The sequence below is a fragment of the Centropristis striata genome, chromosome 9 (genome assembly GCF_030273125.1).
Source record: "Centropristis striata isolate RG_2023a ecotype Rhode Island chromosome 9, C.striata_1.0, whole genome shotgun sequence".
NCBI classification, from domain to species: Eukaryota; Metazoa; Chordata; class Actinopteri; order Perciformes; family Serranidae; genus Centropristis; species Centropristis striata.
In genome coordinates this window covers 354,255-371,266 of record NC_081525.1, presented here as the reverse complement: position 1 = coordinate 371,266, position 17,012 = coordinate 354,255, and positions in this window count along the sequence as shown.

Below are 17,012 nucleotides of genomic sequence, written 5' to 3'. Positions count from 1 at the left end.
CGGTGAACTGGTCCTCCAGGCAGACGGCAGAGGTCGAACTCTTCCTACAGCCTCGCTGCTGCTGCTAACAGACGGTTTCCATCAGATCTCTGGGGGTCAAAGGTCACAGGACAACCTGTAGAAGGAGTTCTTCCTGACAGCTTCAGCGTTATTCCACCTCCAGTATCAGACCACGATCCTCAGAGAGGACCGGAGGAACTCAAGCACTGACCTGAAGTACTTCAGAGATACTTGTTCCATAACTTGACTGTTTCATTTTATGTCACTTTATACTTCTACTTTACATTTTTAGGTAAATATTGTACTTTTTACTCCACTAGTTACTTTACAGGTTGAGTCTTTAATCCTTTTTTGTCGTGTTTTTGAGGCAAGCACACAATCAAAATTTCTTTAGAATTTTTCTAGTTGAATTAAATCTTGTAACAATATATTAGGTAGTTAAATGAGTCCTGTCTTTACAAAATTAAAACACTTTTTACATAAAAGCATCAATAATAATAATAATAATAATCTAATAATATATTTATAATACATAAAACAATCTGAGTGGGTCCATTCTGCATAACGAGTACTTTTACCTTTGATACTTTAAGTACATTTTGATGCTGATACTTTAGTACTTTTACTTCAGTAAGTTCTGAATGCAGGACTTTTACTGTAGTGGAGTCATTTCACAGTGTGTATTAGTACTTTTACTGTAGTGGAGTCATTCCACAGTGTGTATTAGTACTTGTACTGCAGTAAAGGCTGTAGATAGTGTGTATTAGTACTTGTACAGCAGTAAAGGCTGTAGATAGTGTGTATTAGTACTTGTACTGCAGTAAAGGCTGTAGATAGTGTGTATTAGTACTTGTACTGCAGTAAAGGCTGTAGATAGTGTGTATTAGTACTTGTACTGCAGTAAAGGCTGTAGATAGTGTGTATTAGTACTTGTACTGCAGTAAAGGCTGTAGATAGTGTGTATTAGTACTTGTACTGCAGTAAAGGCTGTAGATAGTGTGTATTTGGAGGCTGAGAGAGTAACAGGATGTGAAAGTGGTGCTGCAGCTCTCGGCTCTCTGCTGGAGGAAACTCCTTCTCTCCGTTTGACTAAACGTGATCCATCACTTCCCTTTTCACACGATCCAAGAAGTGAAATTGGACAAGTCATTATATCCAAATATAACATTTATAATCGTTCAGAGTTCAGACCAATGTGAGGGAGAAGACACGTTTCCTGTGTTTCTATCTATAAATTATTTCTGGAGAGTATCTGAGGCCTCCAGCAGTTTACTAATTTATCTTTTCACTAAATGTTCTCTCCCTCCACGTCTTCATCAAGTTTTCTACTGTAAATCTGTAATTTAGACTGAATATTCCTGTTATTTTTAGGGTAATTGTGTCATTCTGACATCGTGGTATTTCTCCATTAATTTTACATGGAAATGTTTTATTTTTTCCGCAAAACTGTGTGTTTCCTGCAGTTAATGACAGTAAAAGTGAAAGTTTTTATGCTATTCTTTGATTGACGGTCATTAAAAGTGTCTACTACGCTGATATACAATTTAAATTTTTTACTGTAATTTCTACAAACCTTTTTTACAGTGTACACTGCGTCCGTCAGAAGACTTTTAGTCTGTGAGTGAAGGAGGAATCGTTAGGGACACGTTAGATTATTAATGAGTGCTGTGGTTGTTTCAGACAACAAACAAACAAACAAACAAACAAACAAACTGTTTTCACACTCAGACTTCTCCTGCACAATAGTTTTATATCTCCGTCTTTCTGGATGTATAGAGAAGGTTATAATAGTGTTGGATTTTTCTTTAGTTTTAGCTTTAATTGTATTGTGATTTTTTGTTTTATTTTCAAATTCAGTTAGTTTCAATGAGATTTTAGAGTGAGTTTTAATTAGTTTTTATTTTTTTTAAATGATTAGTTTTAGTTTAGTTTTGAAATTTGTCACTTTTTTTCTTTAAATTTGTCACTTTTTTCTCGTAAATTTGAGAATACTTTCTTGTAAATTTGAGAAATGTTTTTATTAGTTGTTGTTTAGTTTTCATTAGTTGTAGTTCAGTTTTGATTAGTTGTAGTTTAGTTTTTATTAGTTGTAGTTTAGTTTTTATTAGTTGTAGTTTAGTTTTTATTAGTTTAAGTTTAGTTTTTATTAGTTTAAGTTTAGTTTTTATTAGTTTAAGTTTAGTTTTTATTAGTTGTAGTTTAGTTTTTATTAGTTACAGTTGTTTTGTAATGGGGTATTTGTTGGGTCCAGATTCAATAAGGTCACAATAAATGTTTCCTTTATTTCCTTTGTCTGATCCATCTCAGCCCCAATAAGTTTATTAAGTCATAAAACCAGATAGATGAAATAGATTTCATATCAACCAAAAAGGTTTACGGATGAAAAAAGTTGACAAAGACGAAAACGAAGGACATTTTCACTATAATTTTAGTTAGTTTTGGAACCACAAAATACAGTTTCATATCGTTTTGTTTTTTTTAAACTCTCGTTTTTATTTTTATTTCAGTTGATGAAAATGTTTTTTAACTTGTAGTTCTGGTTATGTGGCTAGTGTTGGTTAACTATAATAACCTGGTGTGGAGATGAGAGGAGGAGCAGGAGTTCAGCGGACTCACACACCTTAAATCTTAATAAAGTCCATAAAAGTTTAATGGTTGTAAACAGGAGCAGGTGAGTGCAGCATCACTTATTCATGCTCAGCCTGATGTTGGGCTGATTGCGTGTCAATGTCACCATGCTCCACTGCTGATCTCCTCCTCCTCCTCCTCCTCCTCCTCCTCCTCCTCCAACATCAGGAGGAGGAGACGACCACTGCTGATCTCCTCCTCCTCCACCTCAACCACCACCACCTCCAACATTAGGAGGAGGAGACAACCACTGCTGATCTCCTCCACCACCATCAGTAGGAGGAGACGACTACTGCTGAGCTCCTCCACCTCCATCAGGAGGAGGAGACGACCACTGCTGATCTCCTCCACCTCCATCAGGAGGAGGAGACGACCACTGCTGATCTCCACCACCACCATCAGGAGGAGGAGGAGGAGACGACCACTGCTGATCTCCTCCACCACCATCAGTAGGAGGAGGAGGAGACGACCACTGCTGATCACCTCCACCACCATCAGTAGGAGGAGACGACAACTGCTGATCTCTTCCACCACCACCATCAGGAGGAGGAGGAGACGACCACTGCTGATCACCTCCTCCTCCTCCACCACCACCATCAGGAGGAGGAGGAGGAGACGACCACTGCTGATCTCCTCCACCACCATCAGGAGGAGGAGACGACCACTGCTGATCTCTTCCACCACCACCATCAGGAGGAGGAGGAGACGACCACTGCTGATCTCCTCCTCCTCCACCACCACCATCAGGAGGAGGAGGAGGAGACGACCACTGCTGATCTCCACCACCACCATCAGGAGGAGGAGCACTCCACGCTCTGACTTACAAAGTCATGAAAAGGAGACAGGAAGAGGAACTAAAACCTCGTTCAGCTGCTTCTGAAGGATCCTCGACATATTTAATGCAAACGTTGCATAAAAGTTATCAAAGTGGTGACAGCAGCTCGTTTATCGACTCGTTGTGTGTTTATGAGTAAAACATGGAGCGAAAAACTGACAAAGAAGCCAAAGAACGAAGTTGTACCAATGAAAGCAGCGAGTGAATTTAACCAAAAAAAAAAAAAAAAACAGAGAAGGAAACAATGAGGCCAGAAACAAAAAGCAGCGAAGCCACAAGAAGAAGAAGCAGCGTGGCCCCAAACTGCCGAGTAAAACTGGAGACAAGCTCAAGAACTGGATGGAACCCTCTTATATGTTAGATTTAACACCTCTGTTCACATTTGCAACATTTAAAATTCTTTATTGAGCATGATAGTGTTTTGAAAGTAAAAGAAAAAGATTCAAAATCACATTTTATGTTGGACTAAATGAGAAAAAAATGAGCAAAAAGACAAAATGACTAAAAAAAGACACAAAATGACTAAAAAAAGACACAAAATGACTAAAAAAAAGACACAAAAAGACACAAATGCCAAAAAAGACACAAAATGGAAAAAAATTACACAAAATAACTAAAAAAGACACAATATAACTAAAAAAGACACAATATAACTAAAAAAGACAGACGGAAAACAACAGACAGAAAAAGACAGTAAAAAGAGTCTGAAGGATCCTCGACATATTAAATGGCAAACGTTGCATAAAAGTTATCAAAGTGGTGACAGCAGCTCGTTTATCGACTCGTTGTGTGTTTATGAGTAAAACATGGAGCGAAAAACTGACAAAGAAGCCAAAGAACGAACTTGTACCAATGAAAGCAGCGAGTGAATTTAACCAAAAAAAAAAACAGAGAAGGAAACAATGAGGCCAGAAACAAAAAGCAGCGAAGCCACAAGAAGAAGAAGCAGCGTGGCCCCAAACTGCCAACACGCCTCAAAACCAGCAAACAGCCGAGGAGACGCTCCGTGTCAGACAGCAGGCTCCTCCTTTACTCCTGCTCCCTCTGACGGCTCCTTTACTCCTTCTCCCTCTGACGGCTCCTTCTCCCTCCGGCTCCGCTGACGCTGCTCTCCTCCACCACAAACACTTCTTCATTCTGTTTATTTCTGCGGCTCGGCTGCGTATTAAACAGGCTAAATGAGGACGAGGAGCCCAGTTTAAGTTACACGGCAGAACAAAGATCCTCGTCTCCGTCATCTTCTCTTTTCATTCACCGAGGAAACTTTTAGGAGTCGCGTACGACAAACTCTACCAACACAAAGAGGTCTAAAACCAGATAAAACAGTAAATCTGAGGGAAATGATCTCGCTGCATGGACAGATAATTTACCTTGACAAGATGTATTAAATTAAGATTATTAAATCTAGAAATAAGCATGTTAAACACTTAAAATAATAAATGAACTCTTAAAACCAGATAAATGAAAGCTGCCAGCAGTGATGAACTGGCCCCAGCAGAGTGACCTGATGATTATTTGGTTCTTACCAAGATAAAAAAAAACTTTAGATTCTTTTTTGTGTGTGTGTGTGTGTGTGTGTGTGTGTGTGTGTGTGTGTGTGTGTTTATGTCCTTTTTTGTGTTTTTTTTTTGTCTGTTTTGTGCAGAATATTTTTCTTAAAATTCTTGAAATAAGGCAAAAGCCGTGGAATTTTTATATCAAACAAGTGAAACAGTCTAAAATAAACACTGATGACTAAGAAGAACTACCTGTGTTCTGTCTTGAAAATAATAAATATTAACAAAATAAAGAAACAGAAAAACAATGACATTTTGTGACTGTGACGTGTGGTCATTGCCTTGCCCCCCCTTTAGACAATCATATCGGCCCCCTTTAGACGGTCAGATCGGCCCCCTTTAGACGGTCAGATCGGCCCCCCTTTAGACAGTCAGATCGGCCCCCCTTTAGACAGTCAAATCGGCCCCCTTTAGACGGTCAGATCGGCCCCCTTTAGACGGTCAGATCGGCCCCCCTTTAGACGGTCAGATCGGCCCCCCTTTAGACAGTCAGATCGGCCCCCCTTTAGACGGTCAAATCGGCCCCCTTTAGACGGTCAGATCGGCCCCCCTTTAGACGGTCAGATCGGCCCCCTTTAGACGGTCAGATCGGCCCCCTTTAGACGGTCAGATCGGCCCCCTTTAGATGGTCAGATCCGCCCCCTTTAGACGGTCAGATCGCCCCCCCTTTAGACGGTCAGATCGCCCCCCCTTTAGACGGTCAGATCGCCCCCCTTTAGACGGTCAGATCCTGTCACAGAGGTCAGGTCCAGTGACAGACACGTTATGTTTTGATAAATCTTCAAGATGAAACACCGTCAAAGCTCTCTGGTGCTCAGTATGGAAAGAGAAGAAAAGAGGAGGAGAAGAAGAAGTCCAACTCTTTCTTTAAATGCGGTTTTGTGTGAAGACGTTTCATTTGTTTTAGCTTGCTAGCTAGGTTGAAATACAGCAACGCTAGCTTAACACAGTTAAGCACATTTTCAGCGTGGTTTGTACTTTGATTGTCTCTCTTGTCTCTAACTCTGTTAGCGTCTCCAGCTGGGCTTCTTTGTGAATTGACTTGTCAGTTAATAATTCTATAGACAGACAGTTGTATTATATAGCTGGTTGGCACCATGGGCAAACACAAACAGGAGTTCCCTCCATGAAACAGCAAGCGGAGCTGTTCAACACCAACGGACCTCACCGAGGAACCAGATGTTCTAGAGCCGGCCCTGTGTCTGAGATAGTTCATGTTACTGAGATTTCATTTTTTTGCAGTGTTAAATAAATTCAGCATGAAGCAAGAAACATGTTCAGTATTTACAGAAACTTCTCATATTAAAACCAGATTTATTCCACATACACACACACACACACACACACACACACACACAGACACACACACACACACACACACACACACACACACACACACACACAGACACACACACACACACACACACACACACACAGCCCGTGGCAGTGAGATGAGCAGACTGTGACAGGGTGTCTGCTGTGGCTCAGGTCAGAGTGGACAGAGTGTCAGGATCAGTGACTCCTCAGACAGGAAGCCGGACACCACAGTCAAACTCAGATCAGCCTCCGGACTGAAGGACTGGAGAGGACTAGAGAGGACTAAAGGACTGGAGAGGACTAGAGAGGACTGGAGAGGACTAGAGAGAACTAAAGGACTGGAGAGGACTAGAGAGGACTAGAGAGGACTCAGTCTCAGAGCAGAGACCTGATCCTGTGCCCCATGTCTTTAAAACCTGCTGCAGCTTCCTGCAGCGTGACTCTGAGAGACTCGACACAGGTCCGTACCGAGTCACAGGTCCGTACCGAGTCACAGGTCCGTACCGAGTCACAGGTCCGTACCGAGTCACAGGTCCGTACTGAGTCACAGGTCCGTACCGAGTCACAGGTCTGTACCGAGTCCTGAGAGCTCACAGGTCACAGCGAGGTGATTAATGAGGACCAACCTAATAACCAGGCGAGGTTGAGCTGGAGAGATGATCCCAGCATGACATGGTGATCATTACTGAAGTTATGTATACAGGCAGAATGGAAAAGAGTTAAAAACCAACAAATGGACCCAAAGCATGGGTCTCAAACTGGCGGCTCGCGGGCCAATTGTGGCCCTCCTGACGATATTTTGTGGCCCCCACCTCGATATGAAAGTTTAATGTGAGTTTTGTGTCTTTTTTGGTCATTTTGTATCTTTTTTGTGATGTGTCTTTCTTTGGTACTTCGGGGCGGCTGGGGCTCAGTTGGTAGAGCGGTCGCCCAGTGATCGGAGGGTTGGTGGTTCGATCCCCGACCATGGCAGCTACATGTTGAAGTGTCCTTGAGCAAGATGCTGAACCCCAGACTGCTCCTGATGCTGATTCATCAGAGTCTGAATGAATTCCTGCTGGTGGCAGGAGGCACCAGTGTGCCCTGGTCGCCTCTAACACCAGTATGAATGTGTGTGAATGGGTGAATGAGCGTAGAGTGTAGAGTAAAGGTCATTTTGTGTCTTTTTTAAAAGTAATTTAGTGTTTTTTCTGTCATTTTGTGTCTTTTGATACTGCCTCCAGCCCCCCAGGTGATCTGAGGCTGAGACCACCAACTCAAATAAATGAATGAAACCTGTCTTAGTTGATCTTCTTCTTATTGTGTTGTGGTCTTTGCATCATTTTCTTGATGCTGTTCTTGTGTTGTCAGTGTGTGTGTGTGTGTGTGTGTGTGTGTGTGTGTGGCTGCAGGCTGAGTGGAATAATTGATTGCTGATTGATCCAGAGCCACCGAGGACAGCCCTCTGCATTACTGCACACACTCTGTGGTCAACAGCAGCACGCTGCACACACACACACACTCCCAGCTGTGTGTGTGTGTGTGTGTGTGTGTGTGTGTGTGTGTGTGTGCCCACAAACCAACAACTGAACTGTTATGAAACCAGAAAGACCTGTGTGACCTGTGACACAGTAACAATGAGAAATAATGATTCAGATGAAACGCTGAATCACTCCTTCTCACACACACACACACACACACACACACACACACACACACACACACACACACACACAGGGGGAAGTGAAACATGAATGAGGTGCTGCTGGTTTCGGGGATCAGCAGGAACTGGATCCGTCGGTAAAAAGTCGACTCAGTAAATCGTCTCGTGACCGTCAACAGGAAATAAAATAACATGAAGGAATTCTCTTTAAGTGAATTGTTGGCAGCAGATAATGAGCTCACACACACACACACACACACACACACACACACACACACACACACACACACACACACTATATCTGCAGCACAATGAACATTAAAGCCGTTTGTTCTGTAAAAATCCACCTCACAAAAACAAGAAAAAAAGTACAAAAATGTGTTTTTTTTTTGCATAAAAATATCTAAATTATCTGCCAATGGAAAAAGAAAATTAGTCTTGTCAAGACTTTCCAAAACCAGTAAAAATATCTAATCTCAATGAACCACAAATACCTTAGAATTAGTGTATTCTAACTAATAACAAGTGACTTTTTCTTGGTTCTAATGAAATACACGTGACCTATTTTCTCAATATGTGTAAAAATATTGTTGAATTAATAATCAGTAAATGCTAGAGCCATCATCTGGACATAATGATATGATAGGCATTATATTTATACAAACCAGCAAAGTCACACTAAAAACTAGTCAACTTTCCTTCAGACAGACACAAAGATTTTTATCTGGCTGCTTGTTTTATTAAGGATGTGAAGAGTAAAATTATGTCAAAGTTATGATTTCTTAGTGATGCTTGAAATCAGAAATTATTACTTTGAAATACCAATTTTATATATATGTTAAAAAAATAGTTGTTGCAGTGTGACTGAAAATGACTTTGATAACTGTGATTCTGCTTCAACACTTACAGAGAAAATCTGGAGCTAATTCCACCTTCTTTCTGAGAGATGTGACACACACACACACACACACACACACACACACACATATCAGCACATCATCCCTCTGCTCTCATTTATTTGTTTGTTTGCTGGTTGGGTTTGTTTATTACTGTATTTTCAGAGCAGGACGAGGTTAGATTTGCTGTTTGGGCATATTTTCTCCTGTGATAGCATGTTTGAATCTGTCCAGTCAGCACGCCGCCTCTCACACACAGGGTGTGTGTGTGTTCAGTGTGTGTGTGTGTGTTTGTGTGTGTTTCAGTGTGTGTGTGTGTTCAGTGTGTGTGTGTTCAGTGTGTGTAGCGGGTGGAGGCAGGATGTGTGTTCAGGGGTCGCAGCAGCAGCAGCACGCCGCCAAATTGCCTTCCTGGGCGGATCGGTGACGGCGTGGCGTCCCCCCCCCCCCGCGGTGGCGCTCCGAGGCCCCCCCCCCCCCCCCGGCGCTCCGGGGCCCGGGTCACTGCCTCAATCACCAGATCAGAGTAATAATTATTAATACCTGTGAGCGTTAGCAGCACGCAGGTGATTTATCAAAAACGTCGATTAGATTTTGTGCAGAGTGACAACTTTTAAAAGCCCAACACGTCTCCGGGGAGCGAGGCCTGACCGGAGCGCCGGAACGAACCGGCTCCCTGCACGCCGCCAGGGAGGAAGTGACTCATAGTTATATATACAGTTACTCAACTCTTCAAAATAAAAGCATCACATTCTGAACCTCCTGCTGCAAAATGAGGCCAAGCTGATCAACTGAAGTTTGAATCAGAGACTCTCTGGATATCAGCTGGAACCTGGACCTCCTCTCCCTCTGGACCTCCTCTACCTCTGGACCTCCTCTACCTCTGGACCTCCTCTACCTCTGGACCTCATCTACCTCTTGACCTCCTCTACCTCTGGACCTCCTCAACCTCTGGACCTCCTCTACCTCTGGACCTCCTCAACCTCTGGACCTCCTTTTCCTGTTCACTTTATTCAACCTCTGCCTCAGGACAAATTATATATCAAAACGTGTGGTTTGATCGGGATCGGTGTGCTATTACTTTTCTCTACAGAATACAAATTTTTCGTGATGCAAGTTGCGAAAAACTGCCCAGAATTTTGGATTGAAGTGAATGGGACGGCCGAAAAAAAATGAGCAAAAAAGAACAATAATTAGAGATATTTAAACGTCTACTCCTCCGGCATAATTTCACCTAGAGACTCCATTTAAACTTTAAACAGTAGACACAAGTCTTGTGTATCGGTGTATTAATCCACGTTTCGATAGGTCATATAGTTTTTTATCAATCCCTGTTCAATGACCATGATCATTTTTGGGGAAATTCTGAGATTATAATGGGTGTGTATTGCACGGAATGTTCGTGTCACAGTGTGTGACATCATCGCCAGAGTGTAGAGGGAGAGAAGAAACTGTCAAAAAATAAATTTGAAAACTGCGCTCCAGGCCGCAAATTCCACTCTACAGAAATAATTTATACATAGAAACGTAGGAAAATTAGTCTTCTCACTCACAATCCTCTGGTAAAGCTGTCAGAGTTATAGTTTGGGCGTAGGACGCACAGATGATCCACCAACACCACCAACAGCCTCATTGGCTCCCATATTAAAAACGCAGGAAGATTTCTGAAAAAGGGAGATGGAACAGTTTTTTTAGATCGCTCTAACAAAGCTATTTTTTATATGTAGACGTTCAGGAAGAACTCAGGACGCTCAAAGTGAAGTCGGATCAATGATAGGTATTATGGTTTTGCCAAAAATGCTTTCTGTTCGAGGCCAGAAATTCCAGTCTGTCCACCTCTGTTACGGGACATTGACAGTTGGTGGCAGTTAATTCTGTTGATTGCTTTGATCTGATTGCCTTTGATCTTTGATGTGATTACATTTACAGATACACACACATGCCCGTAAGTGCGCACACTCCTCTAGCTTCTACTACTGCAGCTACTACTACTGCAGCTACTACTGCAGTTTCTACTGCAGCTACTACTACTGCAGCTACTACTACTGCAGCTACTACTGCAGCTACTACTACTGCAGCTACTACTACTGCAGCTACTACTGCAGCTACTACTACTGCAGCTACTACTGCAGTTTCTACTGCAGCTACTACTACTGCAGCTACTACTACTGCAGCTACTACTACTGCAGCTACTACTGCAGTTTCTACTGCAGCTACTACTACTGCAGCTACTACTGCAGTTTCTACTGCAGCTACTACTACTGCAGCTACTACTACTGCAGCTACTACTACTGCAGCTACTACTGCAGTTTCTACTGCAGCTACTACTACTGCAGCTACTACTGCAGCTTCTACTGCAGCTACTACTGCAGCTACTACTGCAGTTTCTACTGCAGCGACTACTACTGCAGCTACTACTACTACTACTGCAGTGACTACTACTGCAGCTACTACTACTGCAGCTACTACTACTGCAGCTGCTACTACTGAAGCTTCTACTGCAGCTACTACTACTGCAGCTACTACTGCAGCTACTACTGCTGCAGCTACTACTGCAGCTTCTACTGCAGCTACTACTGCAGCTACGACTACTGCAGCTACTACTGCAGCTACTACTACTGCAGCTACTACTGCAGCTTCTACTGCAGCTACTACTACTGCAGCTACTACTGCAGCTTCTACTGCAGCTACTACTACTGCAGCTACTACTGCAGCTTCTACTGCAGCTACTACTGCAGCTACGACTACTGCAGCTACTACTGCAGCTACTACTACTGCAGCTACTACTGCAGCTTCTACTGCAGCTACTACTACTGCAGCTACTACTGCAGCTACTACTGCAGTTTCTACTGCAGCGACTACTACTGCAGCTACTACTACTGCAGCTGCTACTACTGAAGCTTCTACTGCAGCTACTACTACTGCAGCTACTACTGCTGCAGCTACTACTGCAGCTTCTACTGCAGCTACTACTGCAGCTACTACTACTGCAGCTACTACTGCAGCTACTACTACTGCAGCTACTACTGCAGCTTCTACTGCAGCTACTACTACTGCAGCTACCACTGCAGCTTCTACTACTGCAGCTACTACTGAAGCTTCTACTGAAGCTACTACTGCAGCTACTACTACTGCAGCTACTACTGCAGCTTCTACTGCCGCTACTACTGCAGCTTCTACTGAAGCTACTACTGCAGCTACTACTACTGCAGCTACTACTGCAGCTTCTACTGCCGCTACTACTGCAGCTTCTACTGAAGCTACTACTGCAGCTACTACTGCAGCTACTACTACTGCAGCTACTACTGCAGCTTCTACTGCAGCTACTACTACTGCAGCTACTACTGCAGCTTCTACTGCAGCTACTACTACTGCAGCTACTACTGCAGCTACTACTACTGCAGCTACTACTACTGCAGCTACTACTGCAGCTTCTACTGCAGCTACTGCTGCAGCTACGACTACTGCAGCTACTACTGCAGCTACTGCTGCAGCTACTACTACTGCAGCTACTACTGCAGCTTCTACTGCAGCTTCTACTGAAGCTACTACTACTGCAGCTACTACTGCAGCTTCTACTACTGCAGCTACCACTACTGCAGCTACTACTGCAGCTTCTACTACTGCAGCTACTACTGCAGGTACTACTGCAGCTAGTACTACTGCAGCTACTACTACTACTACTGCAGCTACTACTGCAGCTACTACTACTGCAGCTACTACTGCAGCTACTACTGCAGTTTCTACTGCAGCTACTACTGCAACTACTACTACTGCAGCTACTACTTCAGCTTCTACTGCAGCTACTACTGCAGCTACTACTACTGCAGCTACTACTGCTGCAGCTTCTACTACTGCAGCTACTACTGCAGCTTCTACTGCAGCTTCTACTACTGCAGCTACTACTGCAGCTACTACTACTATACTACTACTGCAGCTACTACTACTGCAGCTACTACTGCAGCTTCTACTGCAGCTACTACTACTGCAGCTACTACTGCAGCTTCTACTACTGCAGCTACTACTACTGCAGCTACTACTGCAGCTTCTACTGCAGCTACTACTACTGCAGCTACTACGACTGCAGCAACTGCTGCAGCTACTACTGCAGCTACTACTACTGCAGCTACAACTGCAGCTACTACTGCAGCTTCTACTGCAGCTACTACTACTGCAGCTACTACTGCAGCTTCTACTGCAGCTACTACTACTGCAGCTACTACTGCAGCTACTACGACTGCAGCTACTGCTGCACCTCTACAGCTCTCCAGTACAAGTAAAAAGAGATCTGAGGGCAGTTTGTAGTTACAGTCTGTAAAGCTGCAGAAGTACTACTAGTAGTAGTACTAGTAGGAGTAGTAGTAGCTGCAGTAGTAGCTGCAGTAGTAGTAGCTGCAGTAGTAGCTGCAGCTACTGCTGCAGCTACTACTGCAGCTTCTACTGCAGCTACTACTACTGCAGCTACTGCTGCAGCTACTACTATTGCAGCTACTACTGCAGCTACTACTGCAGCTACTGCTGCAGCTACTACTGCAGTAGTAGTAGCTGCAGTAGTAGCTGCAGTAGTAGTAGCTGCAGTAGTAGCTGCAATAGTAGTAGCTGCAGTAGTAGCTGCAGCAGTAGCTGCAGTAGTAGTAGCTGCAGTAGAAGCTGCAGTAGTAGCTGCAGCAGTAGCTGCAGCTACTACTATTGCAGCTACTACTACTCCTACTAGTACTACTACTAGTAGTACTTCTGCAGCTTTACAGACTGTAACTACAAACTGCCCTCAGATCTCTTTTTACTTGTACTGGAGAGCTGTAGAGGTTTGGGGGCGGGGCTTAAAGAGACACTCATATAAACTCAGAGTATTCATGAACGGAGTACATTTACTCTGATACTGTACTAAAGTATCATTCTGAGCTACGTCTTCTTTATTTACATTTTATTTTACATTTTAAAGAAAAAAAATCCTTTACTTACTATAAAGATTTAACATCAAAACAGGATCAATTTTACTAGATTATTATATTTTCAAGCTCATATCAGCACATTAAATATTTAAAATGACACCACGCAGCATCATCAATAATAATAATAATAATAATAATAATAAGTTAACTGTTAAACATTTTGAAGACATAATCAGTTGGAGAAGAAGTTTGGAGAAGATAAAGACTTTATCTTTGGAGAATAAATCATATTGTCACAATCGTTCCACTGAAACACGTTCAGAAGGTTTGATTACAAACATTTAATATTTAGATTAGAGCTGCAACAATTATTCTATTAATGGAACAATAACCGATTATTAAATTAATCAACTATTTTGATAACCCAATAATTGGTTTGATCAGTCTTTTAAAGTCAATAAGTCCAAATTCTCTGATTTCAGCTTCTTCACTGTGAATATTTCTGGTTTCTTTGTTCCTTTATGACAATAAACTGAATATCTCTTTGGTTTGTGGACAAAACAAGAGATTTGAGGACGTCATCTTGTGGTTTGAAACACTCATTGATATTTTTATACATTTTATTCACCAAACAACTAATCGATTGTTTAAATGATCGACAGATTAATCAATGATGAAAATGATCGTTAGTTGTAGCTCTAATGTTTAGAATATATAAAATAATCTGCAAGAACCAGATTTACTTCTAATACTGTAGTAATACAGTACATTTCCATACTTTACTATAGTAAAGTAATCTGATTACTTTAATAACTTTTTATCTTGGTAAGATCCAAATAATCATCAGGTCACTCTGCTGGGCCACTTCATCACTGCTAGCTTTAGTTTATCTTTGTGTCTCTTTTATTAGTCATTTTGTGTCTTTTTTTAATCATTTTATGTCTTTTTTTTAATCATTTTGTGTCTTTTTTTGTCCTTTGGTCCAACATAAAATGTGATTTTGAATCTTTTTTTACTTTCAAAACACTATCATGCTCATTCAAAAAATGTAAATGTTGCAAATGTGAACAAAGGTTACAAATACAGCTTTACTTTATCTGGTTTTAAGAGTTATTTTCTTATTTTAAGTGTTCAACATGATTATTTCTAGATTTAATAATCTTAATTTAATAAATCTTGTCAAGGTAAATTATCTGTCCATGCAGCAAGATCATTTCCCTCAGATTTACTGTTTGATCTGGTTTTAGACCTTTAGATTTACTGTTTGATCTGGTTTTAGACCTTTAGATTTACTGTTTGATCTGGGTTTTAGACCTTTAGATTTACTGTTTGATCTGGTTTTAGACCTTTAGATTTACTGTTTGATCTGGTTTTAGACCTTTAGATTTACTGTTTGATCTGGTTTGAGACCTTTAGATTTACTGTTTGATCTGGTTTTAGACCTTTAGATTTACTGTTTGATCTGGTTTTAGACCTTAAGATTTACTGTTTGATCTGGTTTTAGACCTTTAGATTTACTGTTTGATCTGGTTTTAGACCTTTAGATTTACTGTTTGATCTGGTTTTAGACCTTTAGATTTACTGTTTGATCTGGTTTTTAGACCTTTAGATTTACTGTTTGATCTGGTTTTAGACCTTTAGATTTACTGTTTGATCTGGTTTTAGACCTTTAGATTTACTGTTTGATCTGGTTTTAGACCTTTAGATTTACTGTTTGATCTGGTTTTAGACCTTAAGATTTACTGTTTGATCTGGTTTTAGACCTTTAGATTTACTGTTTGATCTGGTTTTAGACCTTTAGATTTACTGTTTGATCTGGTTTTAGACCTTTAGATTTACTGTTTGATCTGGTTTTAGACCTTTAGATTTACTGTTTGATCTGGTTTTAGACCTTTAGATTTACTGTTTGATCTGGTTTTAGACCTTTAGATTTACTGTTTGATCTGGTTTGAGACCTTTAGATTTACTGTTTGATCTGGTTTTAGACCTTTAGATTTACTGTTTGATCTGGTTTCAGACCTTAAGATTTACTGTTTGATCTGGTTTCAGACCTTTAGATTTACTGTTTGATCTGGTTTTAGACCTTTAGATTTACTGTTTGATCTGGTTTTAGACCTTTAGATTTACTGTTTGATCTGGTTTTAGACCTTTAGATTTACTGTTTGATCTGGTTTTAGACCTTTAGATTTACTGTTTGATCTGGTTTTAGACCTTTAGATTTACTGTTTGATCTGGTTTTAGACCTTTAGATTTACTGTTTGATCTGGTTTTAGACCTTAAGATTTACTGTTTGATCTGGTTTTAGACCTTTAGATTTACTGTTTGATCTGGTTTTAGACCTTTAGATTTACTGTTTGATCTGGTTTTAGACCTTTAGATTTACTGTTTGATCTGGTTTTAGACCTTTAGATTTACTGTTTGATCTGGTTTTAGACCTTTAGATTTACTGTTTGATCTGGTTTTAGACCTTTAGATTTACTGTTTGATCTGGTTTTAGACCTTTAGATTTACTGTTTGATCTGGTTTTAGACCTTTAGATTTACTGTTTGATCTGGTTTTAGACCTTTAGATTTACTGTTTGATCTGGTTTTAGACCTTTAGATTTACTGTTTGATCTGGTTTTAGACCTTTAGATTTACTGTTTGATCTGGTTTTAGACCTTTAGATTTACTGTTTGATCTGGTTTTAGACTTTTAGATTTACTGTTTGATCTGGTTTTAGACTTTTAGATTTACTGTTTGATCTGGTTTTTAAACACCTTTTTATCTTCCCAAAAAGTTATTTATTCAATCTCCAAACATATCATGATGAAAATTATATCACAATAAACAGGATCATGTCTGAAAACAAAATCACTTTATTCTACATTTCTCATTAACATTCGTCTGATCTGACCATCAGAAACATTCTGCACAACACAATGATCACCTGAGACGCTGCTTACACAGACCAGAGGGGAGAGGACAGGCTGCTTACACAGACCAGAGGGGAGAGGACAGGCTGCTTACACAGACCAGAGGGGAGAGGACAGGACAGGCTGCACTGTAAAAAGGTTTAAAAACCAGATTAAACAGTAAATGTGAGGAGAATGATGTCGCTGCATGGACAGATTATTTACCTGGACAGTGTAATCGTCCAGAAATTAACAACAACAACAACAACAACAACAACAACAACAGGTAAAGGAGGTTATCATTGTTATTAAAAGCATGTGAATCTATCAGCTGATCCCACGGTTAGTGTGTG